General features: G+C 40.7%; 1 protein-coding gene across 5 annotated transcripts in view; it reads left to right on the plus strand.

The window, feature by feature from the left end:
• Positions 1–27,221, plus strand: part of XYLB (xylulokinase) — an 82,262-nt gene that overhangs the window by 27,152 nt on the left and 27,889 nt on the right. The gene's annotated exons all lie outside the window — the stretch shown is intronic.

Below are 27,221 nucleotides of genomic sequence, written 5' to 3' on the forward strand. Positions count from 1 at the left end.
ATTTACACTGTAAAGGTTTCTGTGTTATATATTTTCTTATATAGTTGAAACTGTATTTATTTGAGGAGGTTATTTATGGAGATAGGTGGAGTTTCAAATAGACTGTGTTTAAAATGCCTGTTTATCCTTCATTCTTAGATTCTGCTGCACCAAAATCTTGGCTAATATAGCCTAGGAACCTCATGGCTGAGGACACTTTTGCAGTCTGTAAATGTCAGGGGTTAGACAAGCACCGGAGTGTGAGAAGAACTATTTGAGATATCAGACAACCCTGACACAGGAACAAATGGGGATAAATTATCTGTAAATATATTTAGGCTGAGTGGGACAGCCAAAAATCCAAATAGTTTTAGGATGTGGCTTAATAAGTTTTAAGAATTCTTCATTAGTATTTTTTTAAATGCTGTAGATGCCTACAATGAAGAGGAGACAGGTGTGATTGTATTATATTCCTGTGGATTCTTTGGAATATTAGATCCTTTTGTTTTGTTGCATCCCTAGGGCCTTTTAGCTATTTGGTAACTTAGCAGATGAGTTGCTTCAAAAAAGAGCTGCTGTACATAATGTGGGCTGTGTGCATCTCCCACTTCTCCTTAGTGGTATTATTTGAATGTCATACTCTGTTGTTTGTGTGGTGATGGCAGGCTCACATCTGCATTTGTTGTGTGACAGCTCTGAAAACAGGGTGTGTTCACAATGTGTTTCAGGGCATGGATGAGTATTGTGGGAATTACTCCAGCATTGCCAGGATTTCTCTGGTTTAATAGCTGCTGGTTTTCAGGCTGCTTTTTTTTTTTCCTTTTTTTTTTTTTTTTCTGCTTCCTTTTAATGTGATTTAAAAGCTTATTTATTTTTTTGATTAAATATGCAATTGGGACCCTTGTGTTTATTCAATTCCTCTTAGGCCTTGCCTACATGGGGGATTTACTTTGATATTTCCAGGAATCAAGCTGATTTACATTCAGAAATATAATCACAGCAGGATAAATCTTGGCTTTTTGTTGTTGTTGCTGTTGTTTGCACTGATGGGAGAATACAGTAAGAAGTGCTCACAAGATCTGGAAGGTTCTATGATGACACCCATTAAATCAATGTGTGAAAAATAAACATGACATGGTCAGTCACATCAAATGCCTTGCTGGGCTGCCCTGAGGTTTGTGTGGTGCTGTCACAGTGGTGCATATGAGTCAGAAACCTGGCTAAGAATTTCCCTAGCTCTGGCACCAAGGTGGTGGAAAATGATTTTGGCAGCTATGAACCTGCCTTTCTGTTCTTGGGCCAAATGCAGTTTGGATGGCTGCAATCAGAAAAGCAACAGCGTACGTGAGAGAATTTTGTAAAAAACAAACAAATAAAAACCTGCCATATACAGTTCTTGGTTATGCACTGTGAACATGACAAACATTAGATAATCCCTTAGAATTAGCTTCCAGTTAATGAATATATTATCTTGCAAGGAGCAGTGTTTTGAGTCCTCAGTCTAGCTGGTGCTGTGGGAAGGAGTGCAACGATGCTGAAAGAGTTTTTTTATATGTGGGCTTTTGTTTCCAGTTGGATGTGTCCAGCACATTATGGATCTGATATAAATGACAAATAATAGTTTAAAATACCCCTTAAAGCAGCTTCTCAGGTGCTGTGTGTGCTGCCTGTGACGTGAGCTCAGATTTCAGTGTGGCTTTGATGCCAGTAGAGGGCAGGGGATTCTGTCTCATGAATTTTTGTCTCTGAGGCTGGGACATATCAGCCTTGTTCTGAAAATGGCACACAGTCACCAACTGATCCTTAGGAGAAAGGTTAAACCTTATATTAATTGTGTTTTAAGGGCTTTCAAAGTGTGTGTCACTCTGTTCTAATTGCTCTAATCTTTCTCAATCAGGTTTCAGAGGAAATCATTCAGTAACACCCTGTATCCTGTTTTGCTTATGTGCTTAAGGGGTGGACTGAGTGTTGAATCTAGAAACAAACAAGTGAAGTTTGGTCTGTGCCTGTTGTTTACATCCTCCCATTCAGAGATTCCTGAAGATAAGGAGAGGGCTTACTGTTCTGCCTTTATTTTCCTGAATTTTGATTGTATCATAAACACCTATTTTTTCACTTCCTTTTACTGCTTGCAGCCACCCACCCTTGGAAAGCCAAGCTCACAACTGCAGTTCAGAGGCTGGACTCACAGCTGTTCTTGCTGCTGGGTTAGGGGACTCTCTGAAGTCAAAACCATGGTAACTTAGTGGAGAAATGCCAGTGCCTACAGCTCAGTGACAGAGGTGACCACAGCAGCTATAAAGCTGTCAGTGGTACAGACTGATCTGCCAGTATATACTTCAATAATCTTGATGATCACTTGAGAGTTGCTTCTGTTCCTGACCAAGCAATCCTAAAGTTCATCCTAAAGTTGATACTGACTGGAGAATGTTGCCATGGTCCTTGCTTGGACCTAGTGAAGCTGTCCTGGTGAAGACCCAAAAAAGACTAATTTTGGGAGCAAAGTCCATCCCCACCTTACTGATAGGTGAAGTAAATATGCCATGATGTATGTTACATATGCTGAAGGAAAATAGCCCACAGGTAAGGGCTCTGTGTTGATCACCCATGTAGTCAATAGATATTTAAATTACATTCTGCTTTAGAGTGTAGGAACCTTCATGACAATGGCAATCTGAACCCTGAGTCAATACAGGTTGGATCAGGTGTGTGCTAGAGTTGTGTAAAGTAAACTTTTGTGGGACTGCAGCAGCAATTAATAAATCCTGCCTTGTATGAAGGCTGATTATCTGGGGTGGGGTCTGTGTTGAAGCTGTTAAATTTAGACAGGGCTTTGTGTTGTTTTTGTGCCTATCAGCAAGTCCAAAATACTCCAATTGCCCAATGTGCTGCTCTGTCACCTTCATACCTTTAGGAATCTGACTGTGCCACCTAACTGTCCTCAGCAGGGGCAGGTGGATAGAAGGTGGCAGATTTTATGAGTGCAGGCTTTGTCCATAAAACCCTGTGTCTGTGATTGTGTAATTTATATTTTCTTACATACATAAATCTATCACTCACAAATAATGTTGGTGCCTTGAATTCTAGAGACTGTATTGGTCCTTAAGTGCTGGCTGGGGTGACACTGCCAGACCTGGGGCCTTGCACTGCTGCAAGTATGATCTCTTTCAGTGGGGTGCATTCTTGAAATAAAATAGCAGTCCTGAGGTGCTAAGAAGAAAAAGAGGAATGTCAGAGCATGCTGGGCCTGATTTCTCAGGGATTAGAGGTGGGATTTACATTTCTGAAGAACTCAGTTTAAGATTATACGAGGGTAAACTCCAAGGTGACAAATTTTCTTTTTCTTCAGGTGGTGTTTTCTTCTGATGCTCCTCTCAGCAGGCTGGAGGTAGCAGTAATGTGTGGCTTTTTTCCTGCAGGGAAGGCAGTCTGATGGAGTCAGGGATGCTCAGAAAATAGAATCAAGGAATCATTGAGGTTGGAAAAGACCTCCAAGATCATCACATCCAACATTTGACCTAACGCCACTATGCCCACTAAGACATCTCATGAAATGCCTGTCCACTTCCAGGGACAGTGACTCCACCACTTCCCTTGTTCCAAACTATCAGTCAGTACAACATGGACCAGTTGTGTTTCATTGTTCCTGTTGTCACATGGAGACACAGAAACCCAAAGGTGAGACCTGAGGCTGCTACTCCACAACAAATGTTGGATTGGAGGATGAATTGGCTCTCCTGCTTAGCAAGGCAGGATGCCACAGGTTCTTGGGATGCTTCAGGGATGCCTTTGTGTCTAGCTATGAGAGATTTTCCTTCTTGTGGTTGTCCTTGACTGTCTGGCCTTTGTGATTTGCTCTCTAAAACTCTTGTGAATTATTGGGAGTGTGGGGATATTCGTTCTGTCAGCCTTTGCCTGCACTGCTGAGTGTGTGTTTACTCCAGTTGTAGCAGTGTTTTGGCTGAAATAAGGAACACTGGGAGCGAGGCCATTTTGTAGTTGCATACAGATTAAATTGATGTTTATGCCCTGTGGGATTTAAATTTCTTAGAGAAATCAATACTAAAATGTTGTGTTGGCTTCGTGCTTGTCTCTTGCTGTTTGCTGCTGAGAGTGCCGATGGTGTTTCAGCAGCAGCATGAGGGTGCTGGCTTTGTTAGGGACCTTTTGCTTCAGCAAGCTTGTGAAAACACTTTAAAAATTATTAAAGGACAGTGACAGGTTGAAGTTTTCTTTTAGAAACAATAGAGAATAGCAGTAACAGCCAGATTGAAATGTGGAACAGAGATGGGGCAGAGTGTGCTGCTTGGCATGCAGTACAAACAGAAATGCCTTGCCATTACATCTTAAACCTATATTTTTGAGGGAGGAGTGTTGGCTCAAAAAGTACTTTGAAATTCATCAGAGGCAGGATCTTCCCAGATAAGCCAGTCATTCTGCTACAGAGGATATTTGTATTTTCTGACGAAACTTCTGCCTGATAAGGGTGCCAATGTGAGATGGGAAATAGCTTGCCAAGAACTTGACTCTATCCACTTTTATTTTTCACAGAGCATCAGACTTTTATCATGTAGCTAAGCCTTCAAGGCATGATCAAGCAAGGCTTGGTTTTAAGCCAGTGATCTGCAAAGGTTGGTTAGCTCATTACCAATTCCCTGACCAAGTATTTCACAAAAAAAATGACTTTTTATTATTACTTGGCTCAGGAGAGTAAAATATTAGTTTAACTAATTTTTTAAAGGGTTAGATAAAATGTCTCTCAAGGAAATTGCCTCATGTGCTATAAGGAAGCTGCTTACGTGCTCTAGAATCTTTCATGCAGTGGCTATTGTCTTGCTTTTATTTTGCTTTATTGTTGTCATACATATACAGGAAACACAATGAAGGCAGAAAATCTGAAGAGTTAATAAAAAGATTGGGAAGGGTACTATCTGTCTTTCTTTTCTGACAGAATGATGAAATGTTGTCATTCTTTGAACAATTGCTTTTAATGTTTGGTCAGCAAAAGACCAAGTATGTAAATGGTTCAATTCCTGTGCCCTGATGTTAGGAGAGATTGTTTATGGCTCTGTCAGTGGCTGTACTGTTCAGGCAGTACTCAGAAAAATAGTCAAGCTGTCAGTTTGCTGGGTTTGTTAGAGCTTTGTGGATCTCTGGAAGCTGGGGGCCTGGAGATCACTTGGGTTATCTACTAAATCTCCTTTTATTGCTTGTTTTTTGAGACTGATCTACAGTTTTAAATCCAATTAGATTAGCAAGGGAATGACATGACTGCAGTCTATAACTGCCTTCTTGGGGAAAGGAAACTTGATAGTATGGGACTCTTGGGCCTTACAGACAGAAACATTATGGTTCAATAACTGGAAGCTGAAAGCAGGCAAACCTCAAATGACAAGGAAGGTGCAGATTTTTAACAGAAACTGAAATCAAACTGCAGCAATTGACAGTGGTGTAGTGAATTCTTTAGCACTGGCAGTTTTAAGAACAGGATTTTTTTTCCCCCCTAAAACCAGGTGTATTGGTCTAAAGAGATCATTTATGTTACAGAAGAGTGAGTTTAAAAGATGAGAGTTGTCCATTCCACCTCAGACACATGGGTATCTGTAAGAAAAAGAAGTTAATCTGATTCACAGCTATATAACATTGCTGTGTAGTAATAATTTATACCCATAGCAGCTTCTGGTATCACTATAAATGAAGCTCTGTTTTCACAATCATTCATATTGTAAAATACTACATTTACCTTAGTTGACACTTAGTGAAATGCTACATATTTATTACTTTAAAATCTTTCTCCTGGTGCTCCTGTATTTTCATTTTTGTTGTTCAAATGTGACAGTCCTGTTAGTGAACTCTAATCAGCTGTTCCAAGACTTTCTTAGTCTTTCCAGCTGTTTTTCCTTTTTTTTCCTGGTTTAAGGTTATTCAGCTTCTTTTACACATCTCAGGTTATGTATCACTCCTGAGCATTGAGTGTCTCAATGCTTTCAGCTGCATTGACCCACACTTGAAGTTTTCAGTGTTAGCAGAGGTTCCTACTAGACAAGCCATTCTTTCCCTGCTTCCTCTACTTGCCTGCACATAGTGATTTTTAGCTGTGATTGCTGTATGAAATTAGGCAAGGTAATTTTCCCTTACTTAAAAGGAGATTACTGCCTAAAATTCAAAAACAATTTTGCATATCTATAGCTTTGTTTCCATCCAGACTTTGATTTCCAGAGGACAGCTACTCAGTGCTTACCCAGTTTATCTCAAGAAAAAAATAGCCAACCACCTCCCACATTTCTTGCTTAAGTAAGAGCCAAGTAAAGTTCACACAATTGTGGACAAGGGTTATTTTGCTTTCTACTTGCATAACTTCAATTCTCTTCAAACATGAGAAATTAATTTGGGCAACTTTTTTATTTTTCTTATTTCTGGCCTGTGGCTTTCCAGAACACACATGAAGGGTATTATTTAAACTATAATGTTATTTAACCTGCATGTGGTGTGTCTAACTTATGCACTAGCACAGATGTGTGTGGGGCATGTAACATGACAGGTCTCAGCCTCAAGGCTTTCACAACTTCAGTTTAGTCCAAGTGTAAAACCTCAGTTTAGTCCAAGTATAAAAGGTGGAAAGTTAATGGAAAATAACCTTCAAGTGCAGTGTATTTTTCTCCAGTTCTGAGGTAAGAACAGAAATGTGTTACCTTTGCACTTGGAGGCTGGAATTTGGGATCAGTGACAGGACCAACCCAAGGAAGAAAATTGGGTGTGTGGAAGAGATTAGAGCAGTCACAGAATTAAGATCCCAGCTTCTGGACAGTGATATAACTTTTCTCTTTGATGTTCAAAAGACTGGACTTGACAGTGTCTTGCAGTGGCCTCCAGCTTGTCAGTGCTATAACTTTCCTATCTGGAAAACCCAAAGAATGGATAAAAGAACACAAAGCAAGTTTGTTTGAATCTGAAATTCTTTTTCTGACTGCAGTTAGTGATTGTACAGCATCTGACAAAGTAAAACTAAACTCAGGAGTACCTGCTGAGCATTGTACATCAATTACTACACAAGTAGAAAGTGAGTTTAAAAACAGCCACTTCTCTACCACTTCTGTTGGTTTTTAAGTATTTGTGTTCCATTTGATAATGTCTGAAGATTAATAAGAAAAGCCAAGAAATCTCTGAAAGCTGGAAATTTGAAATGAAAAAAGTATGAATATACATACGAGCAGAGGGTAGGTTTGTAATGGTTTTATTTTTCATAGTGTCTCAAAGTGAATTAGTTCTTTAGAGGATACCTCTACTGCAGATAATTTCACTTGTCGGTATTTATCTGAAATGTTCCTAAACTGTGTCTTAGCACCTCATGCTTCACCTCTGGTTGTGCCTATTTCCGTGGATTCTTCTGAAACGCATACTCGTTAGACATTTTCAGAAGTTCTGGTGTAAGAAAGCTCAATTAGCTCCTGTTTGTAAAAATCAGCTGCATCTTTCTCAAATGTAAACTTTTTCTATTTCCACTTTTGCAGTAACACTAACAAATGAACTGACTTGTGAACACATTCAGTTTCTAAGTTTGTTGGACAAAGTTTCAGTGTGTTTGTCTGTCTTGCCAAAGTACTCCATTGTTTAGCATCTTCTCTCAGGTTGTTCTTATCTTATTTTCAGCAGCTTACTATCACTTTTGTTGCGTTTTAACTATGGGCTTTGTTGGTAGAGGGCTTTGTACCCTGGAGGTATCCACGTGCTGGGGACTCCATTTCAGCACATCCCTGGCTGCCTTCTTTGTGTTTCCAGGAGTGGTCACTCAGCTCCTTCCCTCTCCCTTGCCAACATCTGTTACTGAGCAGGGTAGATGTCAGAATTTATCTGCACATAGCCATTTTCTTGGTGGGAAGCTTAAAACATACAGAAATGCTATATATTTTATCCTGTGTGGCAGGAGCCCTTTGAGTAGTATTGGAATGAAGGTGGTCACTGGTCAAGGAGCTTGAGGAATTTTGAAGGCTATTTTCAAAAACATCCATTCACTTCATTTAAGGTACTCTTGATATTTTTTTCCCTGTGTTTATCCTGGTCAAAAATGAACTTTTTGTTATTTTGAAGTAGTTCTAATTATAATAGCAATAGAAATGTAGAAGTGAAGAGCTGCTTGACTAATCTCTTCAAATTAAGTGCACTTCTAGTTAAATGACTTAAGGTTACCTGCAAAATGAACAGTTTTACTGCAGAGAAAGTGATACAAAGCTCATATGGGGTACTTAATTTTGTGAACACAAAGGCTTGGTACCCACTGAAATGTAGGTGAACATCTGAAACCATTGTTTTTAAGTATGATAAATTAGAATAAGAAATTGCTGGCATAGCTATTAGAAAACGTGGAACTGTTTATAAGTAAACTGCATATAGTAACTCCTTTAATAATCACGTGCATCTGATGCTTTGGAGCAATGCCAAAAAATGATGAAAAAAGTGATCTAAGGGATGGCATGCACTTAAGAGCTTCACATAAAAGGCTCAAAGAACAATTACCTAAGTTGAGTGCAGTGTTTTAAAAACAGCTTCATCCATTTTCCTGCCTTTTTTTGTGCTTTTCCTCTAAATAACTCTAATGTATATTAATTAATTGCTTGAAATAATACCAATAAATCTAACAAGGTTTGTCTAAAGCTTCACTGCACAAAGGAAACTTCATGTTTGTTTCAGTGGTGAGAGAAAAAAATCATTTACTGAAAATATGAAGAAACCTAATATTAATTTAGATGGAACTTAATGAAATCTTTAATGGGTTTTTAAAATTATTTTCCTTAGATTGTAATTTGAATTAAATCATTACTATTGTTAAATTAGTTAAACACTAAATTAAGAAATGCAAATGAAGTGAGCCCAAAATCCAATGTGGTTATTGTTTTTATTGATATATGTAGGCTAGTGGTGCGGAGCAAATTCCAATTATATCTGATCTGTTATTTGCAGTACAAGTTCCTGACTCTTCATTAAGTGTAATACATTAGATTAAATGCTTTTTTCGATAAGAGCTTGGAAAATACCACTATTACAATAAACCTCTTGCTGTTCTTGCCTCTTTGTTTGGGCTGTTAGCACTGTGTACAATACAGGCTTCAAGGCTTTCTGGTTTAAAGTTGGAAAATCCTGCCCAGCTGTGATCATCAGAGGAAGATAAATGTAGGTAGCACAGTCACAGGAGGCCCAGGAGCGAGGGAGAGCTGCTGAAGGCAACTCCATTACATACATGAGTTCACCTGAATAAATGTTCAGTGGCTTCTGTTTTGCTAACTTTAAATACTGGTAGCTAGCGAGGAAAATGCTTGTTTCACATGATATATCTCTCTCTGTGATTAAAACATCCAAAATAAATGAAGCATGCCTCCACATATCAGAACTGGATTGATCCAAGTTGTCCTTTATCCTTTGGTTTATACTTCTTAAATAATTTTTGTATTTATAAAACACTGACAGGAATCAGTAGAAATCCAGAGAGGAAAGAGGAAAGTGTGTGTGCCATTTTGGGCTTGCCTGCTTTGTGCACAGCCAAGGCACTTGCCTGTGCAAAAGCTCATTTTTCATTTTTAAGCTGCTGTTTTCCTCAGAAGCTGTTCAGGAAGATGAAATGGAGCACACCAGCTGCCAGACCTTCCCGTGGCTACCCTGTGACAGTCCCACGTGGGGAGAGGACAGCATAGCCAGGGGCAGGTCTGGCTGCATGACTGGGCAAGCAGGGCACGTGTGGTGGGACCCACATTCCTGAGCTGTGCCAGGTTTGTGCCTCTGCATCAGGTGCTGGGGCTTCTCAGGTGCTCTCCAGAGCTGAGAGAAGAATCATTATTATACACTGTGAAAGAACTTGCCTGTCCTGTTGAGCCCCCATGCAGAAGTGCTCTTTAGCTTTGTCAGTATTAGTGATAAAAAAATCCTTTCAGCTCAGTGTGCTGCTCAGTTCAATTTATTCTGGTGGTGTCAAGGCACGTGTCCAGCCCAAGTGGAGGAGCTGCTTTGTGTAAATGCAGGCAAATCCAATGGGAAGAGATGAGGATGTCTGAGTCAATTCAGAAGGCTGAATGATTTATTTATTATAATTATGCTAAAATACATTAATATACTAGATAAAGGAAGATACTAAAAACTACAAACCTACTTGTTCTAACTGTATCTCTAACACAATTTGTGACCCTCTCTCAAGAATCCAGCCACAGGTGGATTGGATTGGCCATCAGGCTCAAACAATCCTCACCAGAATCTAATCAAGCAATTGCCCCAGGTAAACAATTCTCCAAGCACATTCCACATGAGAAAAACAAGGAGCAGAAATAGAAATTGTTTTCTCTTTGTCTCTCTGTGCACCGCTATGAAAAATCATGAGAGAGAGAGAAATGTGCTTGCCACACTGCCTCTGCTCTGCATTGGCAGCAGGGTGTGGAGACAAAAACCATGAGACCTCATGACTGCTTTTCAACCTTCTGGAAAGCACTGTTGCATTTGGGAATGCATGCAGGCAGGATGCTGGCAGAGCAGTGATGACAGCTGATGTTTGCAGCAGTTGCTCTGGTTTCTCTGTACATAGATCTTTTCCTTCTCTCAGTGTATGAGGTAAGCAGTGCAAATAGCTCCACAACCATGCAGGTACAACTGATTCACTTTCAGTCCATGGTTAATCTTTTTCTGGCAGAATAACTGTTGGAATTGAAGTGATAGAGGCTTGTGAGGTGGTTGCTGCTGTATTTTAGCCTAATGTGGTGGGTATAGCTAGAGTGTTCAAAGTTCTAAATGGCTTGGGGAGATGGGATTCCAGTGCTGGAATTTGGTTGTTTGTTATGTTCATGTCTACACCAGGAGCGTGTGGCAGAGTAGGACAAGACATTGAGAACTGAGGATGTTTTGTGAGCCTTCTTCCCAGTTACCAGAGAAATTGTTGCCCACTGTACTCCAAATACTGAAACTCAGTCCTTTTCCCATATTGTCTCTGTCCTCCTCTTGTTTCAATTTCTCAGAATTCTGAATCATCCTGCATCCAGAGCCATTCAAAGGGTTCTGTGAAGTCACTAAAAGACACCATAATGTTTTACTACTGGAAAGAATTAAAATCCCCTGTTTTCTCTATCATGGTGAGGACCCTAAGGATATTTTGCCATGTTGCTTTGTTTTGTGCATTTGAATGCTCAATAACTGCTACCATACAATTAGCAATATGCTTCCCTTTCTTGGTTTCCTCCAATGCTCCTCATTGCACAAATCCATGGAGTGTGGCTGCAGAATGAGTCTCTGAAATGCTTTTATCTTTCAGTGTAGCATGTTCATCCCACTCGATTCCCATGGTCATCCCTGATCTGTCTTGGGAATAGAAATGTGACCATTCTGGCTGGAAAACCTCCTGGATGTTATGCTGGCATTGCTGCTGAGGGTGGTGGCAGCTGGAGAGTGAGTGTCTCCTCACAGTGGTGGTGTGTAGAGGGGAGTTTCTGGGTTGGAGAAAGATCTTTGTCTTCCAGGAGATCTCTTCTGGTTTTGAGGTTGACATTGCTTAGCTTATTCATCTTGAAAATTTTTGAATATGCTCTCACATAGATATTTTTAGGTTCTTCTCCCAGGCTCAGGAGTCTTTTTGCCACACTGCTGTCAGAGGATAACTAGACTTCCAGAATGATCCTCTGGCCTTCTAGGACCATGTTTCCATGGCATCATCTTGTACTTGAATTGAATTGAATGGTGTGGTAGCAGTGACCTGCAAAAAATGAGAATCTCAGCACCCAGGCAGAGCAAGAAGTGGTTATTTTCAATGCAAACTGTTAAATGGGAATCAGTTATGGAGAAACCCTGGAAGCATTGGCAGAGAGGAAATGTGGTTGGTGTTGACCTTTAAGGTTTGACCATGGTGCACAACAGGAGCTTGTGCTGCTTTCTCCTGCAAATCAGTATCAATGAAAGCACTGGGTTATGAATAGTGCAGCTGCTATGAATAGTGAGGATAAGTAGTGCTGGATTAGAATATAAATCTTAATCAGGATTAAGCCTCAGCAAATATGTATCTATGAAGCAGAACGTGCTGTATGAATAAGGAAGAAGCAAGATAAACAGCTTCTGTAGGTTCAGAGACAGCTCTGCTTTAGTCTGTAAATGGTTGTGCCCTTTTATACTACAAGGAGTATTCGTATTGCACTAGATGTGAGGCTTTTCTTTGAAATAAAATTTGTTCACAAAATTGCACAACTGTTTGGGTTGGAAGGGACCTCTGGAGATCACCCAGTCTGACTCCCCTGCCAAGACAGGGTCACCTGGAGCAGGTGACACAGGAATGTGTCCAGGTGGGTTTGGAGTGTCTCCAGGGAGAGAGACTCCATGACCTCCCTGGGCAGCTGTTCCAGTGCTCTGCTCTGTTGGCCCACAGCTGAGAAAAACTTACTGCAACATTTGTGAAGGATTCACTCACCCCATCTGAAATTCTATCAGGGCTGAAATGAAATGTGAGCAAGAGGAAGAACCATGTAGCAGTAGAGGCTCATTTGTTTTCACATGAATACATTAAAGCAAAATCTCACTTTCATGAATCAGCATTTCCTTTGTCAATAGCTTTCAATATTAAACAGTAAGGTGACACCAGGATTACATTGGAGGAAAAGTAAATTAAACTGCAACAAAAGATTCTAGAGGGTAAATTGACACTTCAGGTCTTGATTTAGGTTCAGCTACAGAGCTGGAATGGAATAACTGTTTCCTCCCTGCAATGTTTCATATTATTTTGTGACTGAGATAAAAAGGACATTTCCAGATCCTTAGTGGATACCAGCTCATCCAAATCTCACACTGTATTGAGAAATTATTCTGTTGTTCCCTTTCATGTTCTCTGAAATTGTAATGCTCAGTTTGCCAAGATATGGAGCATATAGCGGTGCACATCCCTTGTTGCCCAGAAAGAAAATAGCTGATGTTTTCACATCCTCATGTGCTGAAATGTCACATTCTTCTGCTGAAGTGCACTGTTTCTTCCTCTTCCTTCTTGCCAAATCCATTTTGTGTTTCCACACATTAACCTCTTCCTGACCTAGTGCTGCTCATGCATGAAATGCCCAAGTGCTTCTAGGTTGCAAGCACAGCAGTTATCTGATGTGTTAGTCTTGACAATGTTGCAAAGGAAATGCCCCAGGTGTATGAATGTTACCAATAATTTTAGTAAACAGTCACTGGAAGTTATTTGGGGATGTCTATTTTGGTGGAAAGGCAGTCTTCAAATATTCTGAAACTGCTTTTAAAATTATACATGTATCCCTGCTATTCTGATCTTGGCAGCAGAAATTACTTTACCTTGAGACACATTTGGTTGGTACCCATAAATATCCATGGGTTTACATGAATACAAACAAATGCAGTTCTTGACTTGTCCGTGTAGTGGCAGCTTCTCTCTCACACTTGTATGGGTCTCCTGTATTCTTTCATTTGCCATTACAAGTTCAGACAGCCAGTCCTGAGATGTTTTCAAAGTTCACAGAAAATCTAGAAGGCAAACAAAACCAAGAGGGAACACGCTTCCTGCAGGATTGCTGGTGGAAATTCAGCTGCTTTTTTAGTTGCAGAATAGGTTCTGTGCAGTCAATAGCTGTGTAAGCTTCCCTACACTTCAATTGCAGCTGTGACTTAAGAAAGCACCTTTAGAAGAAATGTACATATCTCTATAAAAATGGACTTTACCTCTATTCTGTCCAATTAAAAAAAATATTTATTGTGAACCTAGACTTAAATAAAGACATTGTCATCTCATCGACTTGTTGATACTAAAGATGCTACTTGGGTTTAAGCATGTTCTAAAGCAGTTTCCTAAGTTCCTAACTTGAAATTTTCACCTCCTCCTGAAAGCCACTGAGAAAACGGAGTTGTGTCATTTGTGAGCCAGTGTGTGCTTAGCAATTCCTGGCTGAAATCCCTCAAACAGGGAGGTGAATCTCTCAGAACAGAGAAGTTTCAGCAGTGAGACCTCCAGTGTGTCAGTCACTGTGAGTACAAACACTGAGAGAGGTCTTGTGGTATAATGAGAAAAGGCCAAAGAGGTGAACTGTGCAACACACTTCTCTATCCAGTGTACACCTAATCCTGTCTTACACATTCAGCTCTAGCTCCAGGCTTATCCTCTGCTGTGGTGATGAGAAGCTCATGCTTGTGACTTGAATAAATCATGCAAGTTGCATGTTAAACAGAGGAATGGTCTGTTGGGAGCCTCATCAAATTCAACAAGGAAAAATGTCAAGTCTTGCACCTGGGGCACATAGACTCCCTGCCTTGATAAGAATCTGGGGGGAAGCTCAGTTGAAAAGGATGTGGGAGTTCTAGCTAAAAATGAGCCAGCAGTGTGTTCTTGCAGCAAGGAAGGCTGAGAACATGCAGGCTGTACCAACAGAAGCACAGCCAGGCAGTTGTGAGGGAGAAGAATTATTGTCCTTTATTCAGCAGCCCAGCAGATGACATCTGGAGAGCTGTGCCTTGTTTGGGGCCCCTTAATGTAAGAAATTTATCGTCAAATTGGATCAAGTGCAGTGGGAAGCCACCAAAATGCCTTGTGGCTGGAGGAGCTGGGCTTGCTCAGCCTGAAGAGCAGGGGGCTAATGGCAGCTTGTTGATGTGTTCTTGTCTGAAGTACACAGCAGAAAAAGGTGAAACAATGTCCATAAACTGATAGAGGAGAGTTTCTGATGGGACATATAAAAAAAAAAAAATCACAGGGAGGAGTATAACTATAAAACATTTTATTAGTGAGCTCTTGTTAACTGAAGGTCTTGAAACCTTGTCTGGGAAATGTAACACGACAAGGCTAATTTTATGTTGTCCTCCTCCTGAATAAAGTTGGTGTATTGACCTAGTTCTGTCACTCTGCAGCTGTGAGCCAATTGGATCCCTCAGCTGCCACCCCACCTCATTTTGCCTTCTTTGGACAGATAGAGCTAATTACAGTAGGTACTCCTTCCAAATTTTTATGGATTAATTTACAGCATGATGAACAGAGTCAGTGATGGAGATGCAACCAAGGGAGTGAGGGGTGCTCTGACCTTGTCACTCACAAGATGTGGAGACATGCTGCTCTTTTCCCAGATGGCTTTTGAGTTTTACAGAAAGCCAGTGACAAGTTTAATTGTTTCTGACAAGCAGAGAATGCTTTCTCTTCTATCTGCACTGTGTTCTACTCTTCATGATAGTGGAAGAAGGCAAAGCAGCATCTTGACCAGCCACCCTTTGGGTGGGTTATTATGGACTGAAGTTTTGGGGTTGAAGTCCAGAGTTTTGACTCCAGCTGGCTCAGTGCTGTCAGGATCAGATATTTCTGATGCAAGAAGGTGCTTAGGCACTTGTCAAGTCAATGAAACTTCAGTGCCTGCCTAAATAATGTTTGGCAAAGAGATGTTTTCTCAGCAATCAAGATGTAGTTTACATGCTATATGGCATTTGATAACTCCTGCTAAACAGAGAAGATTAATGTGAAGTTGCATTAGCACGTGGGTAAAAAGGTCAAGATTGTTGCAATCTCCAGAATTATGATAAATATAATTAAGGTTGTAAGACTTTTGTCTTTTTATAGCTTTTAAAACAAAATTATTGAGGAGGGGAATGGCTGCACTTGGACTTTTGGGGCTGGTAGATTCAAATATTTCTTTGCAAGATTTGAAGGTGCCTTATTTGTTGGTTTGATAGTGAATTTGTTAAACATCCAATGTAAAATACTGCAATGTATTTTGTGACAGGGAAAGGAAAATTGTGCAAGCTGTGTCTTCCCAGCTGAAAAGTCTTTTGGATCACCTCTGGCTTGACCTGATTTGCAGGCTTTTGTTCAAAGATAATTAAGGAGAGGCTCTTTCAAGAGTGCTTGGAGATGAAATCGTTTTGCTGCTGTTTCTGACAAAAATAGTTATTCTGAGTCAGACTGAAGGCACAGCTAAGCCAAAGTCTTCCTTTGACGGTGGTCAGTCTCTACCACACATGCAAGGTTTGAACATCCTCCTGGTCTGAAGCTTAACAACTTCCTAAAGCTCAGTTTTTTTATGTAACCTTTGTTGATGGACCTTCCCCCCATGATTTCTTTAATTACTTTTTAAAAGCATGTAGGTTTTTGGCACCCATGGTATCCTACAGCATTGAGAGCTTCACCTGAGCTGTGCTTTGTGTGAGATGTCCCTGGTTTTTTTTGTGTTAAGCATGTCACCTGATAACTTGATTTGCACCTTGGTAGGATTTGTACTGTGAGAAACAGAGAATAGTTATTCTGTATTTATCCTCTCTGACTTCCTGTGCTCTGCTGGCTGCCTCCTGGTATCCCCCCAGCCATTCTTTTCTTGGCTGAATAATTGTCATCAGGACTTAAGTCTGGTTGGAAGCTGTGTCCCACCTTTGATCAGCCTTTTTGTGTCTCTCTATATTGTTTCCATTTCTCCTACATTCTTTTTGAGATGTAAGAGTGGTGCTGCACTGAGTATTCAGAGACTCAACTTTTAGTTAACTGGTGGCAAACTGCTGTTTCTAGCTTTATTCCTTTTATAAAAGTTTTTAATGTACTTGCTTTTTCCATTTTTGAGTATTGATTTGGTATTTGCATGAAATTTTAAAAACTTACCATGCTTTATTCAAAGATAATACTTCAGAGCTTGTTGGGTGTGCAAATTTAGGTCTCTTCAGTGTTGGGTTTGTTGTCTAATTCTCTGCTTTTTCCCAAGTTACTTTTCACTAGCTGCTGTGAAAACTGATCACTTACTTCTACCTTTTGTGTCATGTCTTTTAAAAAAACAATCATTAATTTGTGAGACCACTTCCATTCTTGTCCTGTGGCAGCCTTCTTTCTACAAGAAACTTTGGTGAAGGACCTCATCTAAATACCTGTTGGAAATTTATGCTTGTGTAAAGCATTTATATTTTCCACAGGTAACATTATACAAATTGGGCAATCAATTTGCACACAACTTTTGCTTGGGTAACATGATTTGTTTTAAACATCCCTTGTTGACCTCCTGAACCCATGGATTTTGTGCTTAAGTTGAGTTGCTTGGGTTTTTTTTTTTCCCTAGGGTTCTTGAGAAGTTGTGGCATAAAGCAGATGTGAGCATGATGTTTAGCCTAACATTTATTAGTTTCTTAGTTTATCCTAATATAGGGATAACTGTAGTGTGCTGTGGTTCCTGTGTTGCCTGTCCAGGCAGTCAGTGAGATCTCTTTGTGTGAGTTTTGATGATTGCCATCATCCTGGGCAAGGAGCCTGTTGTATGATCCTGGTATTGGTGTGATATTCTGACCATATGGATTATGTTACAAGTCAGTACAAATAACTGCTTTGTCTGCTCTGGCTGCAGGTTTTCATTAGTGTATAGCAACACTCACTGCTGTGGTTTTCCTATATCTTTGCAATATAATTTGTTCTTTTATTTTACAGCATGTAATGATTGCCTGCCTTTCACCAGTGTGTTGCTTCTATCAATATCCTCAGTGGAAACTAGGCATTTTAAGCCTTTCTATCCTATTTTTTTACATTTCTAGTGTCAATATAACAGCACTTCCACACTTGGCTCAGTAGCTTATTTTCGTGCTATGATTAAAATGGAATTGTATCTTCTTTGTGGTTACTTGTTAAGATTTATTAATGTCTGTCCTATCTTTTATTTATAGACACAAAGTTTTAATGATTTCAGACCTAGAAAATGTGTCATGTCCATTTGTGCCAGCCTTACTTTACTTCTAAGTTTAAGGATTCTCTAGTAAGATTATTAATTGTAAATCCTGGTAGCTTGGTACCAGTTTGATATGGATTGAAAACATCTTTTATGTAGAAGTAGAGTTTCTTCCAAGAGTTTCTGCAGCTCCTACTGAAACAGAAGTTTGTAGTGAAAATTAAGAGAGAGTTACACCAGAATGGAGGGTTTTAAAAAAAATACCAATATTTGACAGACCTTATTAATAGAAAGAGATTTGTTAGAACAGGTGAATATGGTTGATATACAGTAATCTGTGGATACTGAAAATGCAGAGTGGTAGTTACCCAAGCAATGGGCATTCAGGTATTGGCTATGACTTTGGAAGAACTAAGCTATAAAAGAACACTTTGTTCTGCCAGTGACTTGGCAAAAAACATAGAGAATCCTGAGCAGAGAGGAGAATCAGGCTAAAAAAGGCAGATTCATGGTATATGGGTAGGATTTGGTTGTAGGAATTTGAAAGTTGAAGACAGTAAGCTAAGCAGCTTAACATCTTCAGAATAAGAGGGAGTGAAGCTTGTAAGTGCGTCAAGCTGTTTGCTTAGATCTGGACTAAGGAGCTTAAGTAGCTTATAACACCACAAGCTCCTGAGCTCCAGAGGAAGGGACTTACAAGCTGTGCAACAGCCACACTTCAAAGGCCTTACAAGTAGAGCTGATGAAGCCTGCAGGGTTTCTAGGGAGCGTGTCAAGTAAATGTGTCCGTCCGTCTCTTTCCGTGCCGCATCCAAGCGCTCCCTTTTGTTTCCTCCTCACAAAGTTACAGACCACTCCCCCACCCCTGGAGTTACCACAGTGTTAAATACCAGGCACGTGGAAGTCAGGAGATTCTGAAAATTAATTTAGTCATGTCCTTTATGCATATTCTGTCCTTCTTACTCACTTAAAAACCATAGTATTATGCATGCTGGGATGCGCCACTTGTTTTTCTGATGAAATGCACGAGGACCTTGAAAATGATGAAGAGTTCCCTGCTTATAACAGGGGATAGAAAGTTATCTCAATTGTACAATCTCAAAATGTAAATTAGCTGTCTTCAAGGTCTTCAGTTCTAAAAGTATTTGGCTCTTGTTGAAGTCTTTAGGACTAGATCATCACAGCTTGCAAAGTTGCACTGTGTTGCTGTGGTCCCATCCAATTCTTACTGAAATCAAGTGACTTGGTTGGAGTCAAAGGCTCCTGCAGAGCAGAGATGGCTACTTTCACAAACTTTCACTCTCCAAAATAGCTATGATGTTCTCAAGAGTGTCATTACTTACTAGTCAAAAACATTACCTTCATAATGGTGCTTTCTTAAGTAATTTTGTCATCTTGAGCTTGTTCTGTCCTGATATCATTAAGTCTACTGAAGATGCACTTTAAATTAGAGGTAAATGATCACATTTCTGTTTTGCTCTAACTCCTTGCTCCCCAGATATTTAGTTTCTGTATATTTCAAAGTAGAGCCTTACATGCAGCTTAGTATTTTTTTCTGTACAGACTGATACATATGATGATGAAAAATGTATCTTTGTACATTAACATTCCACCCAGACTGATTTTGCAAAGTAGTCTTTTAGGATATTTTGCACTGTTTGCAGTTACGTGTTGTGTTATACTAAGAGTAATTCAAATCTGCTGTGTAGAAGAGGATGGAAATTACCTTAGGAGCTTACCTAGTCAGAGCAGGGCCAGTTGGAGGAGATGGCCCAGGACTGTGTCCAGTTTGGGTTTGAATCACAGAATGGTTTGGGTTGGAAGGGATCTTAAAGATAATTTCATTCCACCTCTCTGCCATGGGCAGGGACACCTTCTACTATCCCAGGTTGCTCCAAACCCCAGCCAACCTGGCCTTGAGCACTTCCAGGGATGTGGTACTCACAAGTCTTCTGGGCAACCAGAGGGTGTCTTCACTCCCTCACAGTAAAGCATTTTTTTTCTTCATAGATAATCTAAACCTACCCTTAGTCTCAAAGGGTGGAGGTTCCAGAGCCTCTCTGGGAAACCTGCTGCAGTATTTGACCACCTGTACAATTGAAAAAAAAAGTTTGTTTGAAAGGATTTTTTTTCTATTTCATTTTGTGCCCTTTGCCTCTTGTTCTATCACTGGACAGTACAGAGAAGAATCTCTTGTCTTACTGTCTCTCATCAAATATTTATGTTCACTGATAAGATTCCCTGTGAGTCTTCTCCAGGCTGAGCAGTCCCAGCTCTCTCAGCCTTTCCTCGGATGCCAGATGTTCAAGTCCCTGAATCATCTGCACATTCCTCCACTGGGCTCACTCTGTGTCCATGTCCTTGCACTCTCCTGCCCAGCCTGGACCCAGTACTGCTGATGTGTGTCCCATGTGCTGGGCAGCTCCTTATCCTGTTGTTCTTTCCAGGAGCTGCAAGGACACATAGCTGGGTCTTGTTTGCCTTGCTGTTCTCCAGGATCCTCAGATCTTTTTCTGCTAAGCTGCTTTCCAGCTGATCTTCAGCCAGTTGGTGCATGGGGTGTTTCCTCCCTGGCTGAAGGACTTTTCCATTTATTAAACTGGATGAAGCTCCTGTTGAGGTTCCTGGTCCATTCCTTCAACCTGCTGATGGCAGCACAGCCCTCTTGTGTATCAGAGCTCCCCTCAGCTTTGTGTCATCTGCAAACTTGCTGAGGATTCACTTTGTCCCATCTTCTAGGTTGTTAATATTGAACAGAATCAGACCAGTGCTGACCCTTGGGATACACCCCGAGTGAGTTGCCTCCAGCTGGACTTCGTACCACTGTTCACAACCTTTAAGTCCAGCAGTTCAGACAATTTTCAGTCCACCTTGCTGCCCATGTATCTAGTCTGTACTTCATCAGCTTGTCAGCGAAGATCTTGTGGGAGACAGTGTCAAAAGGCTTGCTAAAAAAAAGATAAACAGATCCCCTGCTTTCCCCTCATCCATCAAACCAGTCATCTCACTTAGAAGGATGTGCTGACTCATGCCAGTCACATTTCTATCCTTTGTATGTTTGGAAATGGTTTCCAGGAGATTTTGCTGCATCTTCCCAAAGATCAAGGTGAGGCAGAGTGACCTGTAATTCCTGGTGTCCTCTTCTTTGCCATTATTGGAGACAGAAGCCACATTTGCTTTCCTCCAGTCCTGAGGAGCCTCCCTGAATTGCCATGACCTTTCAAAGATACAAGAGTGGTCTCACAATTATGTAAGCCAACTGCCTCAGCATCCAGGGACTTCTGTGCATTCTGTTTATAAAAATGTTCCCTAACCTGGTCTGTCCCATTGAGAATTTTCTCTGCTCTGGATTTCCCTCCTGGCCTCATGGACCTGCCATTCCTGACTGAGGCAAAATCAGCAGGAGGATTTTGGACCTTTTTCACCCAGTCCTATTCCCTAGCTGTCTGTGCTGCAGACCTTGGTCTGTGTCTCCGTGTGTCTGTTTACTTGTGGCTCCTTTCCAAACAAACAAGCCTGAGTTTTGTGCAGATTTCCCAGACAAGCTTTTCCTGTTCGTGGCTCAGGATGTCAGCCAGCTGCCCCAGTGAGCCAGTGATTCAATTGCAGGGGAAGTTCAGCTTGGGTGAAAACAAAGACAGTGGTGCACGTTTTTGTTTGGGTTTTTAATTACTTCCGTCTCTGTATCTGAAGCATTTTGCTTAAAAATATTTCACTTTGCAGGTGTTGCCTCACAGACTTTCTCTCATTATAACTTTTCTTATCATCTGTAACCATTAAAGAGTTCAAAATACTTTTGGCAGGGGTGTTAACACAGGTGCCCTGGAGCAACTCCCATTGGGATAATTGCATTATTTTTACTTAAAGTCCACTTTTTGTCAGGTGTTATCTTAGAGTTCATTTCATGTCAAGAGTTGCTGTCTTGTGCTGCCTGCCAGAGGGGGATGCATTTCACTGTGGATGTCTCTAGGGCTGAAACTTCTATATGCAAAATAATATTTTTTTGAATACTGGAAGGACAATCCAATAAACCAATTTTCTTTCTTATTGGAAATTGAAATAATGTTGCTTTTTTTGGATGGAAAGAAGTGTAGAGGCTGGATTTTTATGTCTCATTGATTGTCAAGCTGAGCCATGGCTGCAGCTCACAGTGAAAACATGAGGGGATTTCAGTGCTGCTTTGACCCTCAGGAGACTTGGCCTGCAGTCCTAGTTCATCTAGATGAGTATCTTCTATTTTTCTCACATTTGAAATCAGGATGCTGATAATTCCTATCTGTCAAGGGTGTTCTGAGCACAAATTGCCTATTTTTAGACTGGGATTATCAACTCCCTCAGTTGTTAAATGGGAAATGAGATTCAGACCCGGCAACTTCTTTTTTTGGTGCTTAATTCTCAGATGAAAGATCTGCTAAGGACCCTGAACACCAACATGTGCAAGGGTCCAGGCCTGGATCACTGAAGTTTTCAGGTTCAAAGAGGGTTATTTGCAGCTTGGCTGAGATGTTTGTGTACAAGCAGAGGAGAGTCAACCAGGTTGACACTCAGTTCTGGAGAGCAGCAGTTGTTGCTTCTGCAAACTTTGAAGCATATGGTTTGCATTTCTATGTGGTAGGAAAATGGAAGATGCTTGGTAGGGTTCCCATGGTTTCTTCTGGGAATTTGTGGAAGGAAATAGTAGCTGATAGGCCATGTAGCCTTTGCATGGTGGGCATGGTGTCTTTGATATGTCACATCTCTGACACATGTGATGCACAGGAGACCAAGGCCCATATGGTAAACCTCGATGCATTTTGTATTCCTCCCTTGCCAGCCAGTCAAAATTTGAGCTTAAGAAAGGAAACATGAAAGCAGAAATCTGAACATATGGCAACCCTAATTAAGGGGGTGATGTTAGTTTTTTCTGCCTTCAAACTTAATGCAGTCAGGGTGACCTCAGTGCTCTTTGCTTTCCTATGGTGCATTTCAGCATGAAAAGTTTGCTTTCCTGAGCAGGGAGACTGAGGGAGAATTTGCAATCAAACATGTGTGGTCTTGTTCCATAAGAAATTATCTGCTTTCAAGATCTCTGTTCAAACTGTCTCATAGTTAAAGTCACATTTTAGGTGCCTTTTGTGAGGAAACGTGAAGGATGCATCTCCTTTAGGAGGCTGAGATCCCTTTTTTGAGTGATAACAGAAATGATTCTTGAACCTAAATTTAACATAAATCAAGCCAGTGTCTTTGCTATTGGGTTTTGAGTCTGTCTGTCTTCAGCTGGAGGCTATTCTGCCACTTATGAAATATTCACCAATCCAGAGGGACAGTGTGACTTGGTTTAACTTGATAGTGAAGGAAGATCTGCAGGGTAAAGCAGATCCAGATTCAGGTTCTATGCCTGCTCTAAATCAGGAGTTTATGTCCTGAGTTCATAAGTAACAAGGTGATAGTGTTTATTTACTGTCTTTATGATCTTTCCTTAGTAGCACATTTCCAATGTGGCCTTGAAAAATTCCTCAGCTGTTCTGGTCCAACAAAACATATCTGGCAGAAAAATCTTGAGGAACTCCTTCAGGATTACTTGATAAATTATGAATTACAGAATAAAGGTGCTAATATGTTCCAGGTAATTGTACATAGGGTTTTCCATTTTATTTAGTCAGTCTTTGCTGAAGACTGACTAAATAACTCTTTATATTTTTGGCTTGTTTGCTGCTGTTATATCCCTACTTTGCATGAGACCGTGTAAGGAGAGGGTCTAACACTGTATTTCTCATGACCAGACCTTTGTTTTTCCCTTTTTGTGTGATTTTTCCATAATTTAGATAGCTTGACAGTGTGTCTTAGTGGATTTTTAATTTTGCAGAACTTGAGTCGATTTGCTGTTGAAAAATTAACCAGTCCATGCCCTTGAAAAGTCATTGCATCTGTTATTACCTCCACATGTGATAAGTTTAAGAAAATGATTAGCAAAGGTGTCACTCATTTCTGCATGCTGTATATCAGATCGGACTGGCTGTGAAGTAGTGAACCATATTAAAGCTGTGAAATCAGCCCTTCTCTACAGGGACTACAACCAGCTGCACCAATTTTACTATTTTTTTTCCCTTGCAGATTCAGGAATGATTGGAATGGAGTTTGACAGTTTATTTACAGATTTGCTGTGACTGACAGGATGCCAGAGGGGAAATGTTTGTACTCCCTGAAGATAGTTTTTAGTAACTAAGGCTAAATATCTGACAGGACTTCTGTTACAAAATAGAGTGTGATCAACAGTTGTGTTACTGTAGAATTCAGTGCAGTTTTTCATTTAAAATACAGAACTAAAGACAGCATTTGCTTTAATGTAAAATGTCTTCACAGAGAAGTGTGACACTGGTGAATTCAAGCCTTCCAGTCCAGTACTGATCCCTCATCCCTGTAAGAAACTGGGAAAAGGAGGATGAAAACCACTCACATGCCACTTTCTTTCCTCTTGATCATTGATTTTAAGGCTTAAAATTTCTAGGGTCCCTAAATTTTTCAGTGTGGGACTGGACTTCTTGCATGGTCTCCTTGGCAACCAATGTGTTTCTCTTGCATTATGGGCTGCCAGGAGTTCATGGACCATGCACTGAAATCTTACACCCATGTGTGAGATGTTAAGGTTCTTCGAGGTTTAACCTTGAAACGAAGAAAACAAAATTAATCTTGTGTTCCTCTGACATTCATCCCTTGGCTTTTTAACTAGTGTGAGTGTGAGTTTTCTTTTTCATGCTCATTCTTTTTCTGTTTCCCAATGTAAATCCACAGCAACCGAAAGTATCCTTGTGGTATATAGAAATTTTATACAATGGTAATTTGAAAACAGAAACCTTTTAAAAGAAGATGCATGAGCTATATATTCTGTATTATGTACAATATATGGGTAGTAACATTATACTTTGTATTCCCAGAATTAGTATTAAACTTTTAGTCAGGAAAGTATTTTTTGTTCATTAGGAGCTCTTTGCTCATTTATGAGGCACAGAAGCTTCTGTACATTGCAAAGGTTAACTGTGCTCAGAGTAAAGGTACTTGAATAAATTGTTTTATGGGTAGCAGAGGTTGAAGGTGGGCAGATTTGTCTAGCACAGAGAAAAAAAACACTTTTATTAGATCGTTAGGTGCTAAGAAGTGCTGCCAACTTGCCAATGTAATCTGAGTATTCATGAGCAAGAAATTCTGAAATATTGCAGGGGACAGAAAAGAGGCACCTGAGTGCCTGTGTCCTTACTGGTGTTTAAGACAGTCCGGGTTTTGTCAAGTGTGACAGATTTTAGTAGGGTTAATTTTTTCTTAATTTTGTTGTTTTTCTGCCTGTATTGATAACCTACTGCAGATTGTATTATTTGCTGTATGTTTTTGTCATAAGATTGTGCACCAAGGAAGAGATGTACAGCCCAGTGAGTGAAGAATAAATGTGAAAAGGTAAAATGAGCCCTTCTCAGTCACAATCTTCTAGTGAACAAGTCCCTGTTTTAATATTGATACATGAATGGCTTACAGAAAGACCTGAGTACACTTTGCTGTGCCACAGCCCTAGGCAAAATTTCTCTGGTTTATCACCAGGCTGAGCTCATCTCCCCAGTGATGGGAATCTTCCAACATAGTCTTTATTCTGGTAATGCCTCAGGTTTTAGCTTTTATATTTTCAGATTCTGTGCTGCTTTAGTGTGTAAGTCTAGGCTTCATATTAGGGGATGTTGAGCTCTCTTCACAGAGCAGGGAGACAAAACAATTCCTTCCCTAGCTGGGGACCAAGGACAAATGATCCAAACCTCAGGCCCAGGAGCACACACAGCTGAAGAGAGAAAAACAAGAAGGATGGGACTGCCTAGGCTAAAGCTGGAATGGGACTATAAACTCCAATATGCAAATGGAGCAGAACTTATAAAAGTGAGAGACCTCATGACTGGCTGAGCATTTTGTGACCATTTTGGTTCATCTTGGGTGCAGCCCTGGCTGGGCTCTTGTGCTGCCCAAGGTGGATCCATTGAGGCCTTTTAATAAATCCCAAATTTATTCTTTAGCTCTGTCTAGTCTCTGTTCTAGGTCACCCTTCACAAGGCATCACTGGATGCTACAGGTGAATTCTTACTTGCCATTTTAAATTGTTGGTAATAAAAATCCATACTTCTGGGAACAGAGACCGGCATCCAGCTCAGCCCTTTCCTGGTGAATTCTGTTTTCATGAGACTGTATGTCCATGGTTGTTCTGGACCTGTGGCTCTGGCAGTCCTGGCTGCAGAGTGACTTTTCTGTTGTGGCAGAGGGAAGGTTTTCTGTGTCTGCACCATTGTCATCCACACAGTCAAGGAGTTCCTCAGGGAATGGGAATGGTGGTTAACGTGTTCCTATGTCTTGCTATCCTGGCTATCAAAACCTTTTCTTGCAACAAGTCCAACTTTGGTGTGTCACAGCCTAATACTGCCAGGCTTCCTCCTGTCTGTGCTGGCTGTGGAGTGGCAGTGATGGCTTTTTCTGTCTGTTTTTATCCATGCAGTCAAACAGTTCCTCAGGGAATGGGAGTGTCCAGTTCTGGCCCCTCAGTTTGGGAAGGATGTTGAGATGCTCAAGAGCATCTTAGAGGAGGCAACGAGGCTGGAGAGGGGCTGGGAACACAAATCCTTTGAGGAGCTCCTGAGGGAGCTGGGGGTGCTCAGCCTGGAGAAAAGGAGACTCAGGGGTGACCTTAGCACTCCCCACAGCTCCTGAAAGGTGGCTGTGCTCAGCTGGGGCTGGGCTCTTTCTCCAGGAACTGACAGAACCAGAGCACACAGCCTCAAGCTCCACCAAGGAAAGTTTAGGTTGGACATAAGGAAAAAGCTTTCATGGAAAGAGTGAAAAAGTTCTGGAGTGGCTGCCCGGGGAGGTGGTGGAGTCCCCATCCCTGGGTGTGTTTAACAAAGCCTGGATGTGGCACTGGGTGCCAGGGTTGAGTTGAGGTGTTGGGGCTGGGTTGGACTCAATGATCTTGAAGGTCTCTTCCAACCTGGTCATTCTGGGAATTGTGGTTGTGGCTCTGGGGCTCTCTGCTGCCTTTTAGGACTTCAGAAAAGTAACCAGATTAGTTACAGAATGGTCAGTGACCAGTGTGCCTGATATTATAGTTGAAGTTCTTCAGCAGTTGGATTATGTTATTAAAAAAGGATTTGATGATACAGCAGGAAGGGAGGGCTTTGAGTTCCACAGCAGAACTGTGAACTGGAATCATGAACATTACTGTCATCCAGTGCCTAAAGACAAAAGTATAATTACCATCAGAAGGTCATTTTTCTAAGCAAAGGACAGTTGTAAACTGCCTTTACAAGGAAAAAAAATATCAGTATTTGTTGCATTGCATCATTGAATTATTCATCAAGATCAGACACTTTCTTGTTCAATTTACTTTGTTATTTTCTTCTGGCTTATTCTCAGCAGTTTGGATGAAAATATAACACAGTAGCACCTGCTTACAAGAGACATTCAATTCACTGGATGTCTTGATTGGAAAGACATTTGCTCTGGTCCAAAGTAAAATCAAATGATCTCCGTTTTAATGGGATATTCATATTTTATGGACAAATAGCTAGAATTGGTGTTATGATACCTTTCTGTTAACCTGGTCTT

The sequence above is a fragment of the Lonchura striata genome, chromosome 1 (genome assembly GCF_046129695.1).
Source record: "Lonchura striata isolate bLonStr1 chromosome 1, bLonStr1.mat, whole genome shotgun sequence".
NCBI classification, from domain to species: Eukaryota; Metazoa; Chordata; class Aves; order Passeriformes; family Estrildidae; genus Lonchura; species Lonchura striata.